A 27,788-nucleotide genomic window follows, 5' to 3' on the forward strand; every position below is an offset into this window, starting at 1 on the left:
CCCAAGAGGAGCTCATAAGGATTGTCATGTTAAACCCTGCAGGTGGACTTAGTCCGACATGATGATAAGGTTGAGTGGTACTAGTCTTGGACTAAGATATTAATTAAATGAGTTGTCAGTAACTCACTTAATTAGTAGACATTCGACATCTTAAACACAGGGAGACTAACACACTCATAATAAGAAGGAGCCCAAAAATGTAATTTGGGATTGGTGCGATAGTTCAATAATAGTTCTCTAGTGGAATGAATTATTATTGATAAAATTAAGTTGTGTGTTCGGGGCGAACACGGGATGCTTAATTTTATCGGGAGACCAAAACTAATTCCTCCTCTCAGTCCCTATCGTAGCCTCTTATTTATAGAGTACTATACCCACCTATACCCACCTTTATACCCATGTTGTAGGGGCCAGCCAAGCTAGCTTGAGGACCAAGCTAGGGTTGGCCAAGCCTTGATCCATGGGTGGCCGGCCCTAGCTTGAACCCAAGCTTAGGTGGCCGGCCCTATTAAATTAGAAAAAAATTTTAATTTTAAAATTTTCTTATGTGGAAGATAAAATTTTTTGGAGAGATTAAAAATTAAAATATCTCTTTTATAAGTTTCTACAAAAGATTAAAGAAAGAGATTAAATCTCTTTCCTTATTTGTAGATTGGAAGGATATTTTATTTTTCTTCTTTGTAAATTATTCACATGTTGAAAAATTAAAATTATAGAAATTTCTTTTTATCAACCATGAAGGGATTTTAAAGGGAAATTTTATTTTTTAAAATTTCTGAAGACAAATAAGGAATTTTAATTGTTGATTGAAAATTGCCTTGTTTGCTCTCCATGAGGTGGTTGGCCATGACATGTTCTATTAGGAAATTTTATTTAATTTTTCTTAATTAATTCATGTCAAGGAAAGTTAAGGAAATTTTATTGTAATTAAATTTCCTTATTTGCCAAGGCTAAGGATTATAAAAGAGGGGTTTTTTTGGGTGCCTTCAAGGTGAACAACCTCTATTATTTTCTCCCTGTTTTCTTCCTTGGTGTGGCCGGCCTCTTCCCTTTCTCTTCTCTCCATCCTTGTGGCCGAACCTCTCATTCTCCTTGGAGATCAAGTGGTGGCCGGATTTTAGCTTGGAGAAGAAGGAGAGAAAGCTTGCATCCCTTGGAGCTTGGTTGGTGGAAAAAGATCTTCATCCATTGGAAGCTTTGAGCTTGGCCGAAACTTGAAGGAAGGAGAAGAAAGTGCTAGGTGGTCCTCGTCTCAGAAGATTGTTGCCCACACAACGCCCGAGATTAGAAGAGGAATACGGTAGAAGATCAAGAGGTCATTATCTACTAAGTAAGGTATAACTAATATTGTTTTCCGCATCATGTTAGTTTTATCTTCATGTTAAAATACCAAATACAAGAGGCATACGATTCTAGTTTTTCGAATTAGTTTTCGATGTTGTGTTCTTTTATTTTCCTTGTGATTCGATTGTTCCTTTTGGTTAACCTAGAGTTATTTAAGGAAATTAAATATTAGCTTTCCTTAAAAGGCTTTGTCTAGGCGGTGGTGGTTGTTCCCATATCGAAGAAGGCCATGTGCCTCGCCATGCAGTCCTGTAAGCTAATTTTGAAAAATAATATTTAATGGAATTAATAACCTAGGTGATTTGGATCGAACGTGTTAAGTTCCGCAGGAGATCCAAGTCTAAACCTAAAAGAACAAATAAATTAAACTTAGGATCAAACGTGTTAAGTTCCGCAGGCGATCCGAGTTTAATTTAAAAGAACACATGGTAGCTAGGAAAAGGTTCAGACCTTTGTACAAAAATTTTTGTACAGAGGAACCGTTAGGCTTTCCGAGTAGCAACCAACAATTGGTATCAGAGCTAGGGTTTCGCCTCTATGTATTTGGTATTAGTTTAATTATGCACATGTCATACATAATTTAGGCAGGATAATAGTAGGATGTGCTAACTTTGTGGATGCAGGATCCAACTATTATGGCTTATAGATATTGTGTGTGTGATTGGACCCTTGGACATGTCAAGGGCATTTTATTGTGTGTGCATGATTGTATTATAAAATACAGCAGGAGCTGTATTTAGTTTTATTAGGATTTTATTTTTTTGATCTAGATACATGTACATTCCTTCGAGGAATATAGGATCAAAAAATATAAAATTCTATTTATGTAACGGATCGAATCTTGAAAGGCGTGGAACCTTTTGAGGAACAGAGGCGCAGCGGAACAAGGAGCAAGATGGATGCGACAACTAGACCCGATGGCGGTGGCCAATGATGGCAGCAGCTAGGGTTGGCGACACACGGAGGACAGCAATAGATAAAAGCCATAATAGTTGAAAATTAGTTTTTCTATTTATTTCTTTTTATGTTGTGTTGTGTGTGCTTGTTAGTATGCATACTAAGTAGGCTAGCATAGTCAAAATTCCTCATTTTAAATAACTAAGTGGGAGAGGGATTTATTTTTTAAATAAATTCCACGGTCTCCATTACTGGTTTATAAGTGATGCAACAAGCTTGCGCGTTGGCTTTGAGTGCCTTCCTCCATATCGGATGAGCTTGTTTGCGGATCACTAGCTTAAACTACCATTTTGGATGACTATAGGAAGTTAATTAAGAGCGTGTGATCTTCCCCATCGGAAGAGGTACAATCTTATTAATGGACTTAGTGTCAAGTAATGGTATACACTTAGGCACGTCTAATAGTATCCTCCCCATCGGAGTCACTGCTATTATTTGTGTGACAGAAGAAAACCAACTATTAATTTGTCAAATAAATAGGTTGACAAGACAATAAAATTAAAAACTCCTCTTACAAATGTTTGATTTTGTATACGTCCACACTATCGTGGCATACAAAATTCACGGTGTTTGAGGTAATTTTATTTTGTCATAAAGATTTATTGACAAGATAATTAATGGGTAAAATCCTCCTCTTACAAATGTTTAAATTTTGTATACGTCCACACTATCGTGGCAGGCAAAATTCACGGTGTTTAAGGTGTTGGTGAATTTAAATAATATTGTTTGAGGAATCAATGTTATTTTAAATTCAAAAGTTTTGACCAAATATTTGATCAAAGACAGATCAACTATTAATTTTATTCGTCATAAAGTAAAGTTGACGAGATAATAAAATTAATGGATAAAATCTCCTTTTTGATTTTGTATACGTCCACACTATCTTGGCATACAAAATTCATGGGGATTTTAAGGAATTAATCTTGACCAAATATTTTTGTGATTCTTAGGATTCAAAATGTTTGTCAATTCCCTAGTTGTTATACTATAGAAAAGACTTAGTAGTCCCAATTGTAATGATTGGAAATAGGACTTGGACATTAAGGTAGAATGTCTTCATAGAATTAAGAACAATATAGGTGTATTTAATTCATTAGTTGAAACATGTTTAGTGGTGTTATCTACCAGAACCTGGAGTGTAGATACAGATGTCATTAATCATGTCCGCAATTCATTGTAGGGTTCCACGAAACCCGACAACTAAATGAAAATAAAAACACCGTCCACATGGGCACTACTGTAAAAGTGGCAACTGTTGCAGTAGGAGAATGTTTATCCTTTGATAAGAATAAAATATGGATTTTAAGTAATTATCTTTACGTACCAAGTTTAGAAAGAACTAGTTTTCAGTTTCTAAACTATTCAAAAACTTGATATTCTACCTCTTTTAAAGTTGTTATTAAGAAAAAGAGGGAAGTTATCTATTCTGGTACATTGGTTGGCAATTTATAAATCCAATAACTCCCACGATGCAACAAATGGAAATTAGTAACACATCTTCTAACTTTAAGAGAAAGCAACCTTCGGAAATGAACCAATTATATCTTTGGCATCTAAGGCTAGGTTATATTAACTTGAGTAGGATTCATTGGTAGCTGATGAACTTTTGGATTCATTAGTAGTGAAAATCTTTCCAACCTGCGAGTCTTACTTAGAAGGAAAAATAACCAAGAAGCTTTTAAGTCTAAGGGGTATGGAGCCAAAGATATGTTGGAATTGGTTCATTCTGATTTGTGTGATTCTATGACTATCCAGACAAGAGGTAGTATCGAATATTTCGTCTATTTTATAGACAACTATTCAAGATACAAATACATTTACTTAATGTGCCGTAAGACTAAGTACTTTTGTAAAATACCGGAAATAGGCGAATATGAATAAGGGAATTTTCCGGAATTTTTGGAAATTTTTCGAGAATTTTTCGGAGCTCGTATGGACGAGTTAACGGGGATAAGATTTGGGTTCCGGGAAAGCCTGTTTAGGCTACCTATTTAAGTGAGGAAAAGTTTACTTTTTCCTTTATTTTTCTTTTATTTCTTTTCTTTATTTCTCTTTTCCTCTGTTCCTCTTCTTCGCCGAACCCACACGCGCCTACTCTCCTTGCCCTAACTGCCTCGGTGGTTCCTTTCTTCCCCTCCCACGCGACAAAAACCCCTCGACAAGGATTCTTCTTCTTCTCCTCTGCTGACGCCGACCCCTTTCCCTGTGCCTTAACCGCCAGCCACCGAGACTTATCATCTTCCTCTTTCGAGCGTCGGAGCCGATCCCTAGCCGCGTCGCCGGCGACGCACGGAGCAGCACCGCTTATTCATCTGTGCTCTTCTTCCTCTCTGCCGCATCTCTGCACCGCACCATCGTTGCCCGGAAGGGTTGCCATCTCCTCCCTTCTTCCGGCCTCCACCTCACCCGACGCTTGTGCCAACCGTGCCCTAGATCCGTCATCGGACGCCACTCACAGAGCCGACAACGAGCAGTGCTGGTTTTCCCTCCTTTGTTTCCCGATTTTTCCTTCCTTCCTCTGTGCCGAACCCCAGTGCCAACGCCACCTTGCCTGCCGAGTTTGATCTCTGCCCTAGTTCCGAGTCTTGGCTCTTCCTCACTGATTTGTGGTGATCGGCTCTTGGGACCAGAGGTCCTCCCTCCCGCGGCTTAGCTTCCACTGCCGTTCGGTCATTCTTCTTTCCCCGCTCACAGGTAAGTGAGGTGAGCAACGTACCCTTGCTATTTCTTCTTATCAGTAGTATTCTTTTAATCTGCGTTTGGATTACATATCCAAGTAGTAACACTAGAACTTGTTGGTCTCTTGGTCAGCAACCATTGATTGGGGCGTTTGATTTGGAAGACAACAGGTCTACAATCTCGACCACAAATCTTGATCCAGCATCAACTATATCTTGGCATTGGATCAGTGATCACGACTGTGATTTTGAGGTAAGGTGTAATAATTTTGAATTTCTTAATGTGATTAGGAATTCAGATACGTATTGAGATGATGTGGTCTATGGATTTAAGCATTTGCTTAGTTGTAGATCATAAGCGATTGGATTTATGCTGTTGATCATGTATAGGTTGATTAGGATCTTATCCTATTGGTCGTTGAGATTTTATTTAGCTATTCGTTGTGTTCTAGCTAAATAAATGTACGTATATTGGTGACACAGGATTTTGACGCGAGACGAGTATCTCGGAGTCGGAATTGGACCTTTCTTTTGTCGGAGGTGGGTACTTTTGACTTATTGTCTTTGATATGCTTAGTAATGAAATTAACAATTTGCATTAATTGTATTTTCTTATTTGTTCGGTTAATCACTGCCCGATACATGTTGCCTGCTTGATTGATTGTTTGTTTGCATCTCGTATTGATACCTATCTGATTTCACATGCTCATAGGTAATGATATAACCATGTTTTACCATGTCAGGACCTAGGTTTGATACCTTAATTGATCAGTATACCTTGATATGATTTATTTACTTTGGTGCACATTATCATATGTCCAGAGATTAATTTAGCATATTACCATGCTTAGTGACATGCACCATTCGCATGATTGCATGCTGTGTGAGAGATTGCTCCATTATTGTCGAGCACTTTGCGCTTCGTTGTGACGCTCATGGGTAGCGTGACACAGTGTGGTAGCACGTCAGTTTGACTCTTTCGGTGCTCCGTTGATCCGCTCATGGGTAGTGTGACGCGTAGCACGTTAGATATTCCTCCCGTCATAGTGTACCGGAGATGAGAGCATTGCGCTCCCCATTTATGATTTGGGGTAGAGTACGTGTGTACTCCGACAGCATCCCGTCCACTCGGTCACTCATCGTGGGTAGTGATGCAGAGTCACAGCCCTACCCACTTAGTCCCACTTTTGTTGTGAGTTGGTTGACTGGCGTCAGGGGTGACCATGACATTGGCATCATATGCATGATGCATTTATTGTTTGTGATTGTGTTTGCTGCATTTATATGCTGCATATTGTTTGGATACCTATGTTTGACTTTCGGACTGTTTGTCCTTATACCGGGTCCTGGTTAGTACAGATTCTCTCCTGTCTACTTCGGTTTGCATTTATCTTTATTTTTATCAGGAGACTGTACGCATGATTAGTGCTAGGTGTTATTTCTTTACTTTGCATATCAATTGTACCTGCTGAGTGTTGGACTCACCTCGCCTCCATTGTTGTTATTTTCAGGTTGATGCTGTCAGGAGGGAGTTCCAGTCGCTAGTCCTCACTGCACGTAGTGCTAGATCCCTGCAGACCTCGTGGATTTATTTACCATTTGGTTTGGTTTTTATTTGCTTATGTGTTTGCTTGGTTATTTGGATACTTGGACATCGTATGTTTTTCTTTTGATATTGATGGATGTTCTATTCGATATGTTTTTACTACATGCCTGCCTGGACGGCAGAAGAGGTGAGTTTCGTCGGATTTGAGTTTTACGAGTGTAGTGGAGTAGGGTGGATTTCGAGTCAGTGTAGTATTGTGATGTACTATTATAAACTGCGTGGTGAATGTTTTTATTTATTGTTATTATTCCAGCCGCCTGTGGCTGAGGTATATGAGATGTAGAAAAGTTTCAGATTGTCCGCCGTACAGGGGAGATGCTGCCGAAATTTCTTCGGACAGGGACTCCTCCGAGGCGTGACAATTTAGTGGTATCAGGGCACAGTTATATGATCTTTTGTTTTCGTATTTTGGATGTTTGGGATAACCTGATACCAATTTATTTACTTGGTATCAGAGCACCAAGTTTGGCAATATTTGTTGGATTTTTGTATTATGGATTTTCGAGATTTATCTAATACCAATTTATTGGTATCAGAGCGGGTTATGATACCTGCTTTTGGTGTTCTGGAGATTTATCGGATACATGTTGTTGGTATTCTGGGTATTTGGTTAGCCAGGTTTGCGAGTCAAACTGGGCATTTTCGGATTTTCGATATGGTTATGTTTCGGATTTCCATTTCGGATTTATTTGGATTTCCGGCGATATTCTCGTTCGGAATTTGAGGTCAAAAGTTGGGGACTGGACAACAAATAGGTATGATGTTTATTTTTATGATTTTTATACTTGTAGTAATATCTGTAATTTAATTTAACATATATGAGACGATCTACTCGTATTGCTGCGAGACGTGGTGATGGACGACCACGTGCAAGGACCACGGGATCTCTGGATATGCCAGAGATGCCCACTGTTAGTGAGCCTGTCAGTCAGGGACAGACTCAGGATGTCCCCGATGGCTCCCATAGAGGTACCCACCTTAGCTGCACCGACGTACCTATTCCTACTGAGTTCCGGTACCACCAAGGGTACCATTGGCATATACAGCGTATTTAGTACCACCGCCACTTGGATCTACATGCCCAAGACATACGGTGTACCCAGGACAGATTAGGGATACTGGCTACTCGCATCCCGGTAACATTACCACCGACTCCAATTGCGACCACTTTTATTCCCCGGTACCGACGGCTTATGCTCCAGTTTATACAACACCGGGAGTTCCTCCTCCGGTTTATTCCGGTACACACCGTAGTATCGGCTCCGTGTTTCCGCCACTCTGCAGTCCGACACCCATCGATATTGTCATTGCGGCTAGGATTCCAAGATTTCGAGTCGATGAAGACTCGTTTCACTCTTTCGCGGAGATCTCGATCCGAGTATGGCTCTGTCATGGATAGAGACTATGGAGCGAACTTTCTTCTATATGGCTTGCTCCGAGTGGGAGAAAGCAGTGCTGCCTATCATTTACGGGATGAAGCTAATGCCTAGTGGATTACTCGGTTATTATTGGTGGCGCAATGTCACGTGGATGGGTTCAGAGGCTTTGAGCCGCTTTCCTTGTCTTATCGATGGCTCACGATGATTTTATGAGTCTCGAGGCGGTAACAACCGCCGATGGACCGAGTATAATACTGAATTCCACCGGTTGGCTAAGTTTTGTCCACAGTTAGTTGCGGAGGACAGGACTCGCATGATGCAGTTTATTCGAGGACTGGATGGTTATCTACATGTACGACTTGCCGGTTTAGGGATCACATCTTACTCTGATGCACTGGATCGAGCTTTGATGATAGAGTTAGCTCAGCAGACAGCATATCCGGGCAGGAAAAGGAAGCATACGGGTCAGACATCAGGGCAGATCCAGCAGACACAAGCGACAGGACAGCATCAGAGTAGTCACAGACGGTCAGGTCAGAGTTCTTCTGGGGTATCTCGTAGGCCTTAGAAGTTAGGACAGTCTTCCTCAGGACGTTTTCGGTCTCCTCGGCAGGATCGGAAACAGTCCACCGGCGATATACAGTGTTTCCGATGTGGTTCCAGAGACCACATCTCTTCAGCCTGCACTTTGGAACAGTCAGTTTACTTTTATTGCAAACTGCATAGGCACCAGAGCCGAGATTGTCAGCTGAAGGCTCAGCACACGGCTCCCGGAGGGTCAGAGCAGAGGGGACAGTCTAGTCAGTCAGTGTCTCGACGAGGAGGGCGGAGATTCTCACCCTCACAGCGTCAGCAGGGAGCAGCTCCCTCAGCAGCAGCATTTGGCATGCTTGGACAGGAGTACTCCAGTGCTTCTGTAGCACCCCAGAGTTTTGTTCCAGGACCTTATTATCCGACTCAGGGGCAGTACCAGACTCAGTCGCAGCCAGCTGCACAGTATCAGTCACCATCCTCTCAGTCTTATCTGGCTCATTATCCAGCAGCGCCTCAGTGGCAGGCTTCTGCCCAGCCGCAGCAGCCGCTGGCAGCGTTACCTCCTCCTCCTCCGCCAGAGACTGGTCGTGTTCATGCGATTACCAGAGAGGATGCTGAGCGGGCCGACGGATCTGTTTTCCGCGGTACGATTTCCATTTATGCATTTTTCGCTGATATTTTGATTGATACTGGTAGTTCGCACTCTTTTATATCCCGTACCTTTATGCGGGAGATTGGTAGATTACCTACTGTTAGACTGCAGCGGTTGACCGTCTCCTTACCGTCCGGTGATACTTTAGACGTCACCCAAGAGATCAGAGGTTGCCCGTTAGACTTTTGCAACATGACACTTACGGTAGATCTTCTAGTATTGGAGATGATCGAGTTTGATATCATACTTGGCATGGATTGGCTGTCAGTATATCATGCTACCATTGATTGCCAGACGAGGGTTGTCACCTTCCAGCCTGCGAACCATCCATCGTGGAGTTTCACTGGCATTAGAGACGACGGCATCTCGATTATTTCAGCGATTCAGGCGCAGAAGCTGTTGTCTCACGGCTGTCATGGTTTTCTGTTATCTTTGATCAGTACAGAGGACAGCAGCAGTTCGCAGCTCTCCGACGTTTCTGTAGTCCGAGAGTATCCAGATGTATTCCCTGAGGAGCTTCCTGGTTTGCCTCCCAGAAGGCCAGTGGAGTTCACTATTGAACTGATTCCGGGAACTTCACCGACATCGAAAGCTCCGTATCGTATGGCACCGAAAGAGTTGAACGAGCTGAAGGTTCAACTCCAGGAGCTTTTGGATAGGGGATTTATACGCCCTAGTGTTTGTTGGAGTGTATACTGAAAGCCTAAGCTTTGTAAACATTCATTATGAATAAAGAATCACATTTGGTGAAATTTTCTACATTTAGTTGTAGTTGTTCAATTAATTTATATTGTAGATAATATAGTATGTGGTGTCTTATCAGTACCTTATAAATTATAAACAGTAGCTCACGACCAAAATGGAAAGGAACAAACCATTAGAAGGTCGTAGTGTAATTAGGTATCAGTTTATCTTGACTGTATAATTACACTAGTACACTCAGAGTGTATTGAGTAGGACCATTTGAGGTCGTTTCTTTTATACTGACTTTATAAAGAAACAAAGACCTCGGTTATTATGGAAGTATGTGCTCTTAATCCTAATATAATAACAAGCACATATATTTGATATTTATTTCTTGAATTTATCAATGGGTGAGATTTAGTTCGATAAATCAATAAGCCCGATAAATTGGGAAATGATATCACTTATAGTGTGTGTTGTTGATTATAGAAGGAAACTGTGTCCTAGAGATACTAGGTTGATAATGTCCTCAAGAGGAGCTCATAAGGATTGTCATGTTAAACCCTGCAGGTGGACTTAGTCCGACATGACGATAAGGTTGAGTGGTACTACTCTTGGACTAAGATATTAATTAAATGAGTTGTCAGTAACTCACTTAATTAGTGGGCATTCGATATCTTAAACACAGGGAGACTAACATACTCATAATAAGAAGGAGCCCAAAATGTAATTTGGGATTGGTGCGGTAGTTCAATAATAGTTCTCTAGTGGAATGAATTATTATTGATAAAATTAAGTTGTGTGTTCGAACACGGGATGCTTAATTTTATCGGAGACCAAAACCAATTCCACCTCTCGGTCCCTATCGTAGCCTCTTATTTATAGAGTTCTATACCCACCTATACCCACCTTCTATACCCACCAATAGGGGGCGACCAAGCTAGGGCCGGCCTAAGTATAAGATTGGGTGGCCGGCCCTAGCTTGAACCCAAGCTAGTGGGGGCCGGCCAAATTGAATTAAAAAAGAAATTTAATTTTAATTTTTATTATGTGGAAGATATAATTTATTAAAATTAAATTATCTCTCTTGTAAAAGATCTACAAAAGGTTAAAGAAAGAGATTAGATCTCTTTCCTTATTTGTAGATTGGTGAGATATTTTATTTTCTTTTTAAAAATTATTCACATGTTGTAAAATTAAAATTATAGAAATTTCCTTTTTATCAACCATGAAGAGATTTGAAGAGAAATTTTATTTTTTAAAATTTCCGGAAACAAATTAGGAAGTTTTAATTGTTGATTGAAACTTGTCCAATTTTGTTTTCATTGATGTGGCCGGCCACTTGATTTTCATTGGGGAAATTTTATTTTATTTTTTTCAATTAAATCATGTCAAGGAAATTAAGGAAATTTTATTGTAATTAAATTTCCTAATTTGCCTAGGCCAAGGAATATAAAAGAAGGGGTGAGGGTGCCTTCAAGAGACACAACCTCTATTATTTTCTCTTCCTCTTTGTTCCTTGGTGTGGCCGGCCATCATCTTCATCCTTTCCCTCTCTTCCTCTTGTGGTGGCCGAACATCTCTATTCCCTTGGAGCTCTTGTGGTGGCCGGATACTACTTGGAGAAGAAGAAGAAGAAGGAGAGAAAGCTAGCATCTCTTGGAGCTTGGTTAGTATTTTGGTTTTTCTCCTTGATGAAGTTTTTCCTTTGTGGCCGAACCTTGCTTGGAGGAGAAGAAGGTGGTTGGTGGTTTCTCATCTTGGTAGATCGTTGCCCACACAACGTCCGAGGTTAGAAGAGGAATACGGTAGAAGATCAAGAGGTTTTTCTACAAGGTATAACTAGTAATTTTTATTTCCGCATCATGCTAGTTATTTATGGAAATAATACCAAATACAAGAGGCTTACGCTCTAGAATTTCGAATATGTTTTTTCGATACTGTGTTCTTTTGTTTTTTCTTTTCCATGTGATTTGATTGTTCTCTTTGGTTAACCTAAAGTTATTTTAGGAAATTAAATACTAGCTTTCTATAAAAGGTATTGTCTAGTCGGTGGTGGTTGTTCCCATATCCAAGAAGGCCATGTGCCTCGCCACGTCAGTACTGGGAACCAATTATGGAAATTAATATTTAATGGAATTAATAACTTAAGGAGACTTGGGTCGAACGTGTAAAGTTCCGCAGGAGATCCAAGTCAAAACCTAAAAGAACAAATAGATTAAGTTTTGGATCAAACGTGTTAAGTTCCGCAGGCGATCCAAAATTTAATTTAAAAGAACATATGGTAGCTAGGAAAAGGTTCAGACCTTTGTACAAAATTTTTGTACAGTGGAACCTATAGGTTTTCCGAGTAGCAACCAACAATTGGTATCAGAGCTAGGGTTTTGCCTCTGTGTATTTGGTATTTAGTTTAATTATGCACATGTCATACATAATTTAGGCAGGTTAATAGTAGGATGTGCTAACTTTGTGGATGCAGGATCCAACTATTATGGCTTTTAGTTATTATGTGTGTGATTGGACCCTTGGACATGTCAAGGGCATTTATTTGTGTGTGCATGATTGTATTAAAATACAGCAGGAGCTGTATTTAGTTTTATTAGGATTTTATTTTTGATCTAGATACATGTACATTCCTTTTATGGAATATAGGATCAAAATGTAAAATTCTATTTATGTCGCGGATCGAATCTTGCAAAGCGTGGAACCTTCTAAGGACCAGAGGCGCAGCGGAACTAGGAGCAAGATGGATGCGACAGCTAGACCCGGTGGCGGTGGCCAAATATGGCAGCAGCTTGGGATGACAACACACGGAGGACAATTAGAGATAAAAGCCATAATAGTTGAAAATTAAATTTTCTATTTATTGCTTTTATATAATGCTGTGTGTGCATGTTAGTTTACAAGTTTTAGTAGGCTAGCATAGTTAAAATTCCTCATTTATAAATAACTAAGTGGGAGAGGGATTTTTAAATAAATCCCATGGTCTCCATTACTGGTTTGTAAGTGATGCAAACAAGCTTGTTTCTCTCCCTCCATTGTTCTTGGTGTCGGATCATCATCATCACTCTCACTTCCATTTTGGATGACTGGAAGTTAATTAAGAGCGTGTGATCTTCCCCAACGGAAGGGGCATAATCTTATTAATGGACTTAGTGTCAAGTAATGGTATACACTTAGACACATCTAATAGTATCCTCCCCATCGGAGTCACTGCTATTATTTGTGTGACCAAAAGATACCAACTATTAATTTTATTTGTCAAAAAGTTAGGTTGACAAGATAATAAAATTAATGGGATAAAACCCTCCTTTTACAAATGTTGAATTTGTATACGTCCACACTAACGTGACATACAAAATTCACGGTGTTTTAAGGTGTTGGTTAATTTAAAATAGTATTGTTTGAGGAATCAATATTATTCTAAATTTAGAGTTCTGACCAAATGTTATTTGTGATTCTTAGGATGACTTTCAACCCACTGTCCATCATACTTCAACAGAATAGACTTACTGGACCTAATTACATAGATTGGAAAAGGAACCTGGACATTGTTCTTACTGCTGAAAGCTATAAATTTGTACTGACTGAGCCTTGCCCTGAATCACCGAGGAGATTGAATATCATAGGAAATGGGTAAAAGCAGATGAGATGGCGCGGTGTTACATTTTGGCTTCAATGTCAAATGTATTGCAACATCAGCATCAGGATTTACCAACAGCTTATGATATTATGAACAATCTCAAGGAACTCTTTGGTCATCAGGATAGGGCTTCTAGGCAAGAAGCCATGAGAAAGATAATGACAGCCACCATGCAAGAGGGTACTCCTGTAAGGGATCATATCCTAAAGATGATGGCTTATCTGAACGAGATACAGATCCTTGGAGGAGAAATTGATGGGGAAACCCAGATCGATATGATCCTCCAAACGCTACCTAGAAGTTTTGAGCAGTTCCGCCTGAACTATAATATGAATAAGAGGATTTATTCATTAGGGGAACTACTGACAGAACTTCAAGCAGCAGAAGGATTATTTCGTCACAATTCTCAAATTCACTATGCTGAAAATGGTTCTACTTCTAAACCGAGAGGAAAGAAGAAGAAGAAACAAGCTGGCTCAGCAAAGAAAGTGAATAAATCTCAGAGTACGGGATTTAAAGCTGGAGTGAAGAAGCCGAAGGGCAAGTGCTTCATCTGCAAGCAGTCAGGGCATTGGAAGGCGGACTGTCCTCGTAGGAACCAAAACAAAGGTATATCTCATGTTCTAGTTGTTGAAACATGTTTAGCGGTGTTATCTACCAGCACCTGGTGTGTAGATACGGGAGCCACTGATCATGTCTGCAATTCCTTGCAGGGGTTCCAGGAAACCCGACGACTATCTGAAGGAGAAATTACCGTCTACATGGGCAATGCTACTAAGGTGGCAGCTGTTGCAGTGGGAGACGTCTACTTATCTTTTAGTAGAAATAGGAATTTGGTTTTAAGAAATTGTCTTTATGTACCCAGTTTTAGAAAGAATTTAATTTCAGTTTCTAAACTATTTTTAGATAGATATTCAGTTTCCTTTAGTAACGATGTAGTTATTAAAAGAAATAAAGTGATTATCTGTTCTGGTGCATTAGTTGGCAATTTGTATACTTTAAATCCAATTTCTTCCACAAAGCAAAACATGGAAATTTATAACTCATCTTCTAATTCTAATAAGAGAAAAGAACCTTCGGAAATGAACCAAGCATATCTTTGGCATCTAAGGCTTGGTCATATTAACTTAAGTAGGATTCAGAGGCTTATAGCCGATGGACTTTTGGGTTCATTAGAGTTGAAAAATTTTCCAACTTGTGAATCCTGCTTGGAAGGTAAAATGACCAAGAGGCCGTTCAAGGCCAAGGGGTATAGAGCCAAAGAAGTGTTAGAGTTGGTTCACTCTGATTTGTGTGGTCCTATGTCTGTCCAGGCAAGAGGAGGTTTTGAATATTTTGTCTCTTTCATAGACGATTATTCAAGATATGGATACATTTACCTAATGCGCCGCAAGTTCGAGTGCTTTGATAAGTTCAAAGAATACAAGGCTGATGTGGAAAAACGACTAGGTAAAAGTATCAAGACACTACGGTCAGATCGTGGTGGCAAATACCTCTTAGGAGAGTTTAGGAATTACTTATCAGAGGCCAGGATTCAATCCCAATTGTCTGCACCTGGAACACCCCAACAGAATGGTGTAGCAGAACGAAGGAATAGGACTCTTATGGAGATGGTTAGATCGATGATGAGTTATTCAGAATTACCAAATTCGTTTTGGGGATATGCTCTGGAAACAGCAGTATATGTTTTGAACTTAGTACCTTCTAAATCAGTTTCTTCTACTCCCATAGAATTGTGGAATGGGCGAAAACCCAGTCTAAGACATATTCGGATTTGGGGTAGTCCAGCACATGTGCTGAAACCAGATGCTGATAAGTTAGAATCCCGTACAGAAGTTCGCGTGTTTGTAGGATATCCCAAAGGAACGAAAGGTGGTTTATTTTATAGTCCTAAAGACCAGAAGGTCATTGTTAGCACCAATGCCCAGTTTTTAGAAGAAGACTATATAATGGATCACAAGCCCAGTAGTAAAGTTGTTTTAGAAGAACTAAGAGAGGACACGTCTACTTTAGTACCAACAGTACAAGATGAAGTACCACAAGAGACTGCAACACGTGTCACACATGATACACAACCACAGACAGTGCCTCGTCGTAGTGGGAGGGTTGTGAGGCAGCCTGAGAGATTCATGTTTTTGGGAGAATCTTCGGATTTGATCCCGGTTAAACATGAACCTGTCATATGACTAAGCACTCCAAGATATAGATGCAGCATCTTGGCAAAAGGAGATGAATTCTCAAATAGAGTCTATGTACTCTAATAAGTTCTGGGGAACCACCGATGGTGTAAAAGCCGTTGGATGTAAGTGGATCTACAAAAGGAAAAGAGGGACAGACGGAAGGTAGAAACTTTCAAAGCTAGGCTTGTTGCGAAAGGGTATACTCGAAAGAGGGAATCGATTATGAGGAAACCTTTTCACCCGGTAGCCATGCTTAAGTCTATCCGGATACTCTTATCCATTGCTGCTCATATGGATTATGAGATTTGGCAAATGGATGTCAAGACAGCTTTCCTTAATGGAAGTCTTGAAGAAAACATCCATATGAAGCAACCAGAAGGGTTCATTGAAAAAGGCAAAGAGCATCTAGTGTGTAAGCTCAATCGGTCCATTTATGGACTGAAGCAAGCTTCAAGATCTTGGAACATCCGGTTTAATGAAGTAATCCAGTCATATGGATTTATTCAAAGTCCGGATGAATCTTGTGTATATAAGAAGTGTAACGGAAACGTGGTGGTATTTCTTGTACTATACGTAGATGATATTTTGTTAATTGGCAACAATGTCAAGGTATTATCAGACGTAAGGGTATGGTTGTCCAAACAATTTGATATGAAGGACTTAGGAGATTGTGCACACATTCTTGGGATCAAAGTTATAAGGGATCGTAAGAAAAGAATGTTGTGTCTGTCCCAAGCTTCATATATAGATACAATCCTTGCTCGTTTTAGCATGCAGGATTCCAAGAAAGGTTTCTTACCTTTTAGACATGGAGTAGCTCTATCTAAAGAGATGTCTCCAAAGACGTCGAAAGAGATAGAGGACATGAAAGCAGTTCCTTATGCTTCGGCTGTAGGAAGCCTAATGTATGCAATGCTATGTACGAGACCTGATATCTGTTTTGCCGTGGGCATGGTCAGCAGACAAGGACATTGGACTGCGGTAAAGCATATGTTAAAGTACCTGCGAAGGACTAGAGATTATATGCTAGTTTACCAGCCAGATGATCCGCTCCCGTGGGTTACACGATTCGATTTCCAATCAGATAGGGATAACAGTAAGTCTACATCAGGATATGTGTTTACTTTAGGAGGTGGAGCCATTTCATGGAGGAGTGTTAAGCAGAAATGCGTTTCGGACTCAACCATGGAAGCTGAGTATGTAGCAGCCTCTGAGGCAGCTAAAGAAGCAGTATGGCTCAGGAACTTTCTAATGGACTTAGATGTGATTCCTGGTTTGCCCAAAATCATCACAAGTTATTGTGATAATAGCGGTGCAGTTGCAAACTCGAAGGAACCACGAGCTCATAAGGCAAGTAAATATATAGAGCGCAAGTACCACCTGATACGAGATATCGTGAAGCGAGGAGAAGTTGTCATCGCCAAGATTGCATCAGCGGATAACCTAGCAGATCCTTTCACTAAGGCCCTTCCGGCGAAAGCTTTCGATCGGCATGTGGAGGGAATGGGAAACAGATGTATGGTAGAAGATATGGCAGCTTAGTCATTAGTATAAGTGAGAGTTTGTTGGAGTGTATACTGAAAGCCTAAGCTTTGTAAACATTCATTATGAATAAAGAATCACATTTGGTCAAATTTTCTACATTTAGTTGTAGTTGTTCAATTAATTTATATTGTAGATAATATAGTATGTGGTGTCACATACAGAAGATGATATTATCAGTACCTTATAAATTATAAACAGTAGCTCACGACCAAAATGGAAAGGAACAAACCATTAGAAGGTCGTAGTGTAATTATGTATCAGTTTATCTTGACTGTATAATTACACTAGTACACTCAGAGTGTATTGAGTAGGACCATTTGAGGTCGTTTCTTTTATACTGACTTTATAAAGAAACAAAGACCTCGGTTATTATGGAAGTGTGTGCTCTTAATCCTAATATAATAACAAGCACATATATTTGATATTTATTTCTTGAATTTATCAATGGGTGAGATTTAGTTCGATAAATCAATAAGCCCGATAAATTGGGAAATGATATCACTTATAGTGTGTGTTGTTGATTATAGAAGGAAACTGTGTCCTAGAGATACTAGGTTGATAATGTCCTCAAGAGGAGCTCATAAGGATTGTCATGTTAAACCCTGCAGGTGGACTTAGTCCGACATGACGATAAGGTTGAGTGGTACTACTCTTGGACTAAGATATTAATTAAATGAGTTGTCAGTAACTCACTTAATTAGTGGACATTCGATATCTTAAACACAGGGAGACTAACACACTCATAATAAGAAGGAGCCCAAAAATGTAATTTGGGATTGGTGCGGTAGTTCAATAATAGTTCTCTAGTGGAATGAATTATTATTGATAAAATTAAGTTGTGTGTTCGGGGCGAACACGGGATGCTTAATTTTATCGGGAGACCAAAACCAATTCCTCCTCTCGGTCCCTATCGTAGCCTCTTATTTATAGAGTTCTATACCCACCTATACCCACCTTCTATACCCACCCAATAGGGGCCGGCCAAGCTAGCTTGGGAACAAGCTAGGGCCGGCCTAGGTATAAGATTGGGTGGCCGGCCCTAGCTTGAACCCAAGCTAGTGGGGGCCGGCCAAATTGAATTAAAAAAGAAATTTAATTTTAATTTTTATTATGTGGAAGATATAATTTATTGAAGAGAATTAAAATTAAAATATCACTCTTGTAAAAGATCTACAAAAGATTAAAGAAAGAGATTAGATCTCTTTCCTTATTTGTAGATTGGTGAGATATTTTATTTTCTCTTTAAAAATTATTCACATGTTGTAAAATTAAAATTATAGAAATTTCCTTTTTATCAACCATGAAGAGATTTGAAGAGAAATTTTATTTTTTAAAATTTCCGGAAACAAATTAGGAAGTTTTAATTGTTGATTGAAACTTGTCCAATTTTGTTTTCATTGATGTGGCCGGCCACTTGATTTTAATTGGGGAAATTTTATTTTATTTTTCTCAATTAAATCATGTCAAGGAAATTAAGGAAATTTTATTATAATTAAATTTCCTAATTTGCCTAGGCCAAGGAATATAAAAGAAGGGGTGAGGTTGCCTTCAAGAGACACAACCTCTATTATTTTCTCTTCCTCTTTGTTCCTTGGTGTGGCCGGCCATCATCTTCATCCTTTCCCTCTCTTCCTCTTGTGGTGGCCGAACATCTCTATTCCCTTGGAGCTCTTGTGGTGGCCGGATACTACTTGGAGAAGAAGAAGAAGGAGGAGAGAAAGCTAGCATCTCTTGGAGCTTGGTTAGTATTTTGATTTTTCTCCTTGGTGAAGATTTTCTTTGTGGCCGAACCTTGCTTGGAGGAGAAGAAAGTGGTTGGTGGTTTCTCATCTTGGTAGATCGTTGCCCACACAACGTCCGAGGTTAGAAGAGGAATACGGTAGAAGATCAAGAGGTTTTTCTACAAGGTATAACTAGTAATTTTTATTTCCGCATCATGCTAGTTATTTATGGAAATAATACCAAATACAAGAGGCTTACGTTCTAGAATTTCGAATATGTTTTTTCGATGCTGTGTTCTTTTGTTTTTTCTTTTCCTTGTGATTTGATTGTTCTCTTTGGTTAACCTAAAGTTATTTTAGGAAATTAAATATTAGCTTTCTATAAAAGGTTTTGTCTAGTCGGTGGTGGTTGTTCCCATATCCAAGAAGGCCATGTGCCTCGCCACGTCAGTACTGGGAACCAATTATGGAAATTAATATTTAATGGAATTAATAACTTAAGGAGACTTGGGTCGAACGTGTAAAGTTCCGCAGGAGATCCAAGTCAAAACCTAAAAGAACAAATAGATTAAGTTTTGGATCAAACGTGTTAAGTTCCGCAGGCGATCCAAAATTTAATTTAAAAGAACACATGGTAGCTAGGAAAAGGTTCAGACCTTTGTACAAAATTTTTGTACAGTGGAACCTATAGGTTTTCCGAGTAGCAACCAACAGTGTTTCACCATGGGGTTCTCCAGTTCTATTTGTCAAGAAGAAAGACGGTACCATGAGGTTATGTATTGACTACAGGCAGCTGAATTTAGTGACCGTCAGAAATAAATATCCATTACCACGGATTGAGGATTTGTTTGATCAGCTCAGAGTTACTTCAGTGTATTCTAAGATTGATCTGCGATCCGGATATTCAGAAGACAGCGTTCCGTACCAGATACGATCATTATGAGTTTTTGGTAATGCCATTTGGGCTTACCAATGCTCCAGCGATGTTTGTGGACTTAATGAACCGCATCTTTCTGGAGTATCTGGATCAGTTTGTTATCGTTTTCATTGATGACATATTGGTCTATTCGCATTCCGAGGAGGAGCATGCACAGCATCTTCGTATAGTCTTGGAGATTCTTAGACGACATCAGCTGTACGCGAAATTCAGCAAGTGTGCATTCTGGTTATCCTCAGTTGGTTTTCTGGGACACGTGGTCTCTAGCAGAGGTATTTTAGGTGATCCTCAGAAGATCGAGGCTGTCACCGGTTGGGAGCAGCCGAAGTCAGTTCAGGAGATTCGTAGTTTTCTGGGATTGGCCGGATATTATCGACGTTTTGTCGAGGGTTTCTCGCGTATTGCTATGCCGCTGACACGCCTTACCAAGAAAGGCGTGAAGTTCGTGTGGTCCGAGGATTGTGAGACCAGCTTTCAGGAGTTGAAGCGGAGATTAGTGTTGGCTCCAGTTTTGGTTTTACCTTCTGGAGAGGATGGATTTGTACTTTACATCGACGCATCTCTTCAAGGTTTGGGCGCTGTTCTTATGCAGCACGGCAGAGTAGTTTCTTATGCTTCCCGTCAGCTGAAGGAGCATGAGAAGAACTACCTAGTTCATGACTTGGAGTTAGCTGCCATCATCTTTGCTCTGAAGCTTTGGCGGCATCATTTATACGGTATTACATTTGAGATTCTCACTGATCATAAGAGTCTCAAATATATTTTTACTCAGAAGGAGCTTAATCTCTGACAGAGGAGATGGATGGAGTTCTTGAAGGACTACGATTGTACCATTAGCTACCACCCGGGGAAAGCTAATGTGGTTGCCGATGCACTCAGCAGGAAGTCCAGAGGGACTTTGGCTTGCCACCGGACTTCAGTCACGGACTTGATTCAGAGTTTTTCTGAGTTAGACCTTGAGGAGCAGGGATCTACAGAGCAGGGTATTCTGGTTACCATGGTTGCTCAGTCGTCGATCAGGACGAAGATCCGAGAGGCTCAGGCTGGTGATCAGCATTGTCAGTTCATTGGCAGTCAGATAGCTTCCGGGCAGCAGACCGAGTTTACACGAGACGAGGAGGGTGTTATATACTTCCGAGGCAGATTATGCGTACCTCAGTCTCATCCGGTCTTACAGGAGCTACTTCAGGAGGCTCACCGTTCTCGATTTACGATCCATCCAGGCGGGACCCGTATGTATCGAGATTTGAGACGTTCCTATTGGTGGAACGGTATGAAGAAAGACATCGCGGATTTCGTAGCTAGATGTCTTGTTTGTCAGCAGGTGAAGGCTGAGCACCAGAGACCTGCAGGGTTACTTCAGCGGATTCCTATTCCTGAGTGGAAGTGGGATCACATTACCATGGACTTTGTGGTAGGGTTGCCGAGGACACGACGAGGTCACGACGCGATTTGGGTAATCGTTGATCGATTAACCAAATCCGCGCACTTTTTAGCGATTCGGAGGACTGATCCCCTGGATCGATTGGTAGATCTGTATTGTCGGGAGATTATCAGACTACATGGTGTTCCGTTGAGTATCATTTCGGATAGAGATCCATGGTTCACGTCTCGTTTCTGGCAGAGTCTGCAGCAAGCTTTGGGCACACAGCTCCGTTTTAGTACAGCTTTCCATCCACAGACAGATGGACAGTCAGAGCGGACCATTCAAACTTTAGAGGACCTAATGAGGTCATGTGTTATGGATTTCGGAGGCAGCTGGGAGGACCATCTGCCGTTAGTAGAGTTTGCTTACAACAACAGCTTTCATTCGGCTATCCAGATGGCACCGTTTGAGGCGTTGTATGGTAGACCTTGTCGGACACCCGTCCTCTGGGATGAGGTTGGAGAGGCTCAGTTGTTGGGACCTCATAGAGTTCAGCAGGATGTAGAGTTGGTCCGTACTATCAGACGGAGGATGTCAGAGGCGCAGGACCGCCAGAAGAGTTATGCTGATCGGAGACGCAGACCACTAGAGTTCTCAGTTGGCGACCATGTATTTCTGCGAGTTTCACCCACGAAAGGGGTGAAGAGATTTGGCCTCAGAGGTAAGCTAGCTCCGCGGTACATTGGCCCTTTCGAGATCTTGGAGAGGATCGGAGCGGTAGCTTACCGATTGGCACTACCACCGTCCCTGTCAGGCGTTCACGATGTATTTCATGTATCCATGCTGAGGAGATATGTACCTGATCCAACGCATGTGCTGGCAGATATTCCAGTTCCAGTTCAGCCTGACATTACATTTGAGGAGGTTCCGGTACGGATTCTGGACCGGAAAGAGCGTTAGTTGCGGAACAAGACTATCCGGCTGGTTAAAGTCGGATGGCAGCATCATTCGGATGAGGAGGCTACTTGGGAGCTCGAGGATACTATCCGAGCTCGGTATTCCCATCTTTTCACTTGAGGTATGTGATTTATTTACCGTTCGGCATTTTTACTCTATATCTGTTGTTAGTAATTGCTGATGGTAGATAACGAAATTTGGGGACCAAATTTTTTTAAGTGGGGGAGAATGTAAAATACCGGAAATAGGCGAATATGAATAAGGGAATTTTTCAAAATTTTTGGAAATTTTTCGGGAATTTTTCGGAGCTCGTATGGACGAGTTAACGGGGATAAGATTTGGGTTCCGGGAAAGCCTGTTTAGGCTACCCATTTAAGTGAGGAAAAGTTTACTTTTTCCTTTATTTTTCTTTTATTTCTCTTTTCCTCCGTTCCTCTTCTTCGCCGAACCCACACGTGCCTACTCTCCTTGCCCTAACTGCCTCGGTGGTTCCTTTCTTCCCCTCCCACGCGACAAAAACCCCTCGACAAGGATTCTTCTTCTTCTCCTCTGCCGACGCCGACCCCTTTCCCTGTGCCTTAACCACTAGCCACCGAGACTTATCATCTTCCTCTTTCGAGCGTCGGAGCCGATCCCTAGCCGCGTCATCGCCACTCCGACCCGACGCCACTGTCGCCGGCGACGCACGGAGCAGCACCGCTTATTCATCTGTGCTCTTCTTCCTCTCTGCCGCATCTCTGCACCGCACCTTCGTTGCCCGGAAGGGTTGCCATCTCCTCCCTTCTTCCGGCCTCCACCTCACCCAACGCTTGTGCCAGCCGTGCCCTAGATCCGTCATCGGACGCCACTCACAGAGCCGACAACGAGCAGTGCTGGTTTTCCCTCCTCTGTTTCCCGATTTTTCCTTCCTTCCTCTGTGCCGAACCCCAGTGCCAACGCCACCTTGCCTGCCGAGTTTGATCTCTGCCCTAGTTCCGAGTCTTGGATCTTCCTCACTGATTTGTGGTGATCGGCTCATGGGACCAGAGGTCCTCCCTCCCGCAGCTTAGCTTCCACTACCGTTCGGTCATTCTTCTTTCCCCGCTCACAGGTAAGTGAGGTGAGCAACCTACCCTTGCTATTTCTTCTTATCAGTAGTATTCTTTTGATCTGCGTTTGGATTACAGATCCAAGTAGTAACACTAGAACTTGTTGGTTTCTTGGTCAGCAACCATTGATTGGGGCGTTTGATTTGGAAGACAACAGGTCTACAATCTCGACCACAAATCTTGATCCAGCAGCAACTATATCTTGGCATTGGATCAGTGATCACGACTGTGATTTTGAGGTAAGGTGTAATAATTTGGAATTTCTTAATGTGATTAGGAATTCAGATACGTATTGAGATGATGTGGTCTATGGATTTAAGCATTTGCTTAGTTGTAGATCATAAGGGATTGGATTTATGCTGTTGATCATGTATAGGTTGATTAGGATCTTATCCTATTGGTCGTTGAGATTTTATTTAGCTATTCGTTGAGTTCTAGCAAAATAAATGTACGTATATTGGTGACACAGGATTTTGACGCGAGACGAGTATCTCGGAGTCAGAATTGGACCTTTCTTTTGTCGGAGGCGGGTACTTTTGACTTATTATCTTTGATATGCTTAGTAATGAAATTAACAATTTGCATTAATTGTGTTTTCTTATTTGTTCGATTAATCACTGCCCGATACATGTTGCCTGCTTGATTGATTGTTTGTTTGCATCTCGTATTGATACCTATCTGATTTCACATGCTCATGGGTAGTGATATAACCATGTTTTACCATGTCAGGACCTAGGTTTGATACCTTAATTGATCAGTATACCTTGATATGATTTATTTACTTTGGTGCACATTATCATATGTCCAGAGATTGATTTAGCATATTACCATGCTTAGTGACATGCACCATTCGCATGATTGCATGCTGTGTGAGAGATTGCTCCATTATTGTCGAGCACTTTGCCAGTTTTCATCACTGTTCGGTGCTCCGTTGTGACGCTCATGGGTAGCGTGACACAGCGTGGTAGCACGTCAGTTTGACTCTTCCGGTGCTCCGTTGATCCGCTCATGGGTAGTGTGACGCAGCGTGTAGCACGTTAGAGATTCCTCTCCGTCATAGTGTACCGGGAGATGAGAGCATTGCGCTCCCCCATTTATGATTTGGGGTAGGAGTATGTATGTACTCCGACAGCATCCCGTCCACTCATCAGGAGTAGTGTTGCAGAGTGCACGGTTGTCACAGCCCTACCCACTTGGTCCCACTTTTGTTGTGAGTTGGCTGACTGGCGTCAGGGGTGACCATGACATTGGCATCATATGCATGATGCATTTATTGTTTGTGATTGTGTTTGCTGCATTTATATGCTGCATATTGTTTGGATACCTATGTTTGACATGCATACAGGTCTTCTATACCTTTCGGACTGTTTGTCCTTATACCGGGTCCTGGTTAGTACAGATTCTCTCCTGTCTACTTCGGTTTGCATTTATCTTTATTTTTATCAGGAGACTGTACGCATGATTAGTGCTAGGTGTTATTTCTTTACTTTGCATATCAATTGTACCTGCTGAGTGTTGGACTCACCCCGCCTCCATTGTTGTTATTTTCAGGTTGATGCTGTCAGGAGGGAGTTCCAGTCGCTAGTCCTCACTGCACGTAGTGCTAGATCCCTGCAGACCTCGAGGATTTATTTACCATTTGGTTTGGTTTTTATTTGCTTATGTGTGTGCTTGGTTATTTGGATACTTGGACATCGTATGTTTTTCTTTTGATATTGATGGATGTTCTATTCGATATGTTTTTACTACATGCCTGCCTGGACGGCAGAAGAGGTGAGTTTCGTCGGATTTGAGTTTTACGAGTGTAGTGGAGTAGGGTGGATTTCGAGTCAGTGTAGTATTGTGATGTACTATTATAAACTGCGTGGTGAATGTTTTTATTTATTGTTATTATTCCAGCCGCCTGTGGCTGAGGTATATGAGATGTAGAAAAGTTTCAGATTGTCCGCCGTACAAGGGAGATGCTGCCGAAATTTCTTCGGACAGGGACTCCTCCGGGGCGTGACAACTTTGATTAGTTCAAAGAGTACAAGGCTGATGCGGAGAAACGTTAAAGTAAAAGTATCAAGTCATTATGGTAAGATCATAGTGGCAAGTACCTCTTGGGACAATTTAGGAGTCACTTATCAAAAGTAGAGATTCAATCCCAACTAACTACACCTGGTACACCCCAACAGAATGGTGTAGTAGAAAGAAGGTATATGACTCTTATGGAAATAATTAGATTGATGATGAGTTATTCAGAAAATTACCAAGTTCATTTTAAGGATATACTCTGAAAAAGAAAGTGAACATAGTACCTTCCAAAGTCAGAACTCTCTACTCATATAGAATTGCTGAATAGGCGTAAGCCTTTTTTGAAGCATATTCGGATTCGGGTAGTCCAGCACATATGCCGAAGAGAGACAATGATAAGTTGGATAGGAATTCACTTGTTTGTGGGTTATCCTAGAGAAACGAAAGTAGGTTTATAGTCTTAAAAATGAGAAGGTCATTGTTAGCATCAATGATTGATTTTTAGAAAAGGACTATATAATGAACCACAAGCCCATAAGTAAGTTTATTCTTAATAAAGGACACGTCTAATCTAGTACCCACTGTACAAGATGAAATATCACAAGAAACTACAACACGTATCACAATCGATACACAATTATAGACAATGCCTAATCGTAGTGGGAGGGTTGTTAAACAACCTAAAAATTTCATGTTTTGGGAGAGTCTTTTGGACTTGATCCCAAATAAACATGAGCCTGATCCCGGACATATGATGAAGCACTCTAAGATAAAGATGCAGCATCTTGACAAAGAGTAAAGAATAACAGAATTAGAATATATGTATTCTAATAAAATCTGGAAGCTTGTAGAACCACCAGATGGTGTAAAAGCCATTGGGTGTAAAAAGGTCTATAATAGGAAAAGAGGGATAGACAGGAAGGTAGAAACTTTCAAAGCAAGGCTTGTTGAAAAATGAAACCTTTTCACCGATAGCCATGCTTAAGTCTATCCAGATTCTTTTATCTATTTGGAAAGTGGATGTCAAGACAGCATTCCTTAATGGAAGTCTTGAAGAAAGCATCCATATAAAGCAACCAGAAGGGTTCATTGCAAAGGGCAAAGAGCATCTTGTATTCAAGCTCAATCAGTCAATGGACTGAGGCAAAGCTTCAAGGTCTTGGAACATCTAGTTTATCAAAGTAATCCAGACCTATGGATTTATTTAGTAACCGGATAAGTCTTGTGTATACAAAAAGTGTGATGGAAACGTGGTGGTATTTCTTGTACTATACGTAGATAACATTTTTGGTAGTTGGAAACAATATCAAAGTGTTGTCAGAAGTAAGGGTATGGTTGTCCAAATAATTCGATATGAAGGACTTGGGAGAATGTATATACTCTTGGGATCAAAGTAATAAGGGATCACAAGAAAAGAATATTTTACTTATCCCAAGCTTCATATATGAAAAAATCCTTGCTCGTTTTAAGCATGCAGAAGTCCAAGAAAGATTTCTTACCTTTTGGGCTTGGAGTAGCTTTATCTAAAGAGTTGTCTCCGAAGACATCAAAGGAGATAGAGGAAATGAAGGCAGTTCTTTATGCTTCGGCTGTCGGAAGCCTAATGTATGCTATGCACAAGATCAGAAATCTATTTTGTCAAGGGCATAGTTAGCAGATATCAAAGTAACCCTGGACAAGGACATTGGACTGCAGTAAAGCATATATTGAAGTACCTTAGAGGCACTAGAGATTATATGCTAGCTTACAAGGTAGTTAATTTGGTCCCTTTGGGTTGCACGGATTTTGACTTCCAATCGGATAGGGATAATAGTAAGTCAACCTTGGGGTTTTGTGTTTACTTTAGAAGGTAAAGTCATAACTATGGAAGAGTGATAAGAATAGGTATTTTTCTGGACTCCACCATAAAAGCTGAGTATATGGCATGCCTATGAGGTAGTCATAAAAGCTGAATGACTCAATAACCTCAAGATAGACTTAGATATGATTTCTGGTTTGTCCAAAGATTATTACAATTTATTGTAATAATAGTGGTGCAGTAGCAAACTCGAAGAAACCATGAGTCTATAAGGCAAGTAAACACAATAGAGCGCAAGTACCACCCAATACAAGAAATCTTATAAACGAGGAGAAGTTGTTGCTTTCTAGATTGCATCAGATGATGACCTATAGATCTTTTCACTAATTCCCTTAAGGCAAGAGCTTTTGATGGGCATGTTGAAGGGTTGGGATTCAGATGTATGGCAGCAGATATGGCAGCTTAGTCTTTTAGTATAAGTGGGAGATTATTAGGATGTATACTAAAAGCCTAGCTTTTAGTATAAACATTTATCTAGAAATAAGAATCACATTGGTCAAATGTCTACATTTTTGATAAATGTAGTTGTTCAATTAATTTATATTGTAGATAACATGGTGTGTGATGTCACACACAGAGGATCATGTTATCAGTACCTTATAAATTATAAACAGTAGCTCACGACCAAGATGGAAAGGAACAA

The sequence above is a fragment of the Zingiber officinale genome, chromosome 4A (genome assembly GCF_018446385.1).
Source record: "Zingiber officinale cultivar Zhangliang chromosome 4A, Zo_v1.1, whole genome shotgun sequence".
Classification (NCBI taxonomy): Eukaryota; Viridiplantae; Streptophyta; class Magnoliopsida; order Zingiberales; family Zingiberaceae; genus Zingiber; species Zingiber officinale.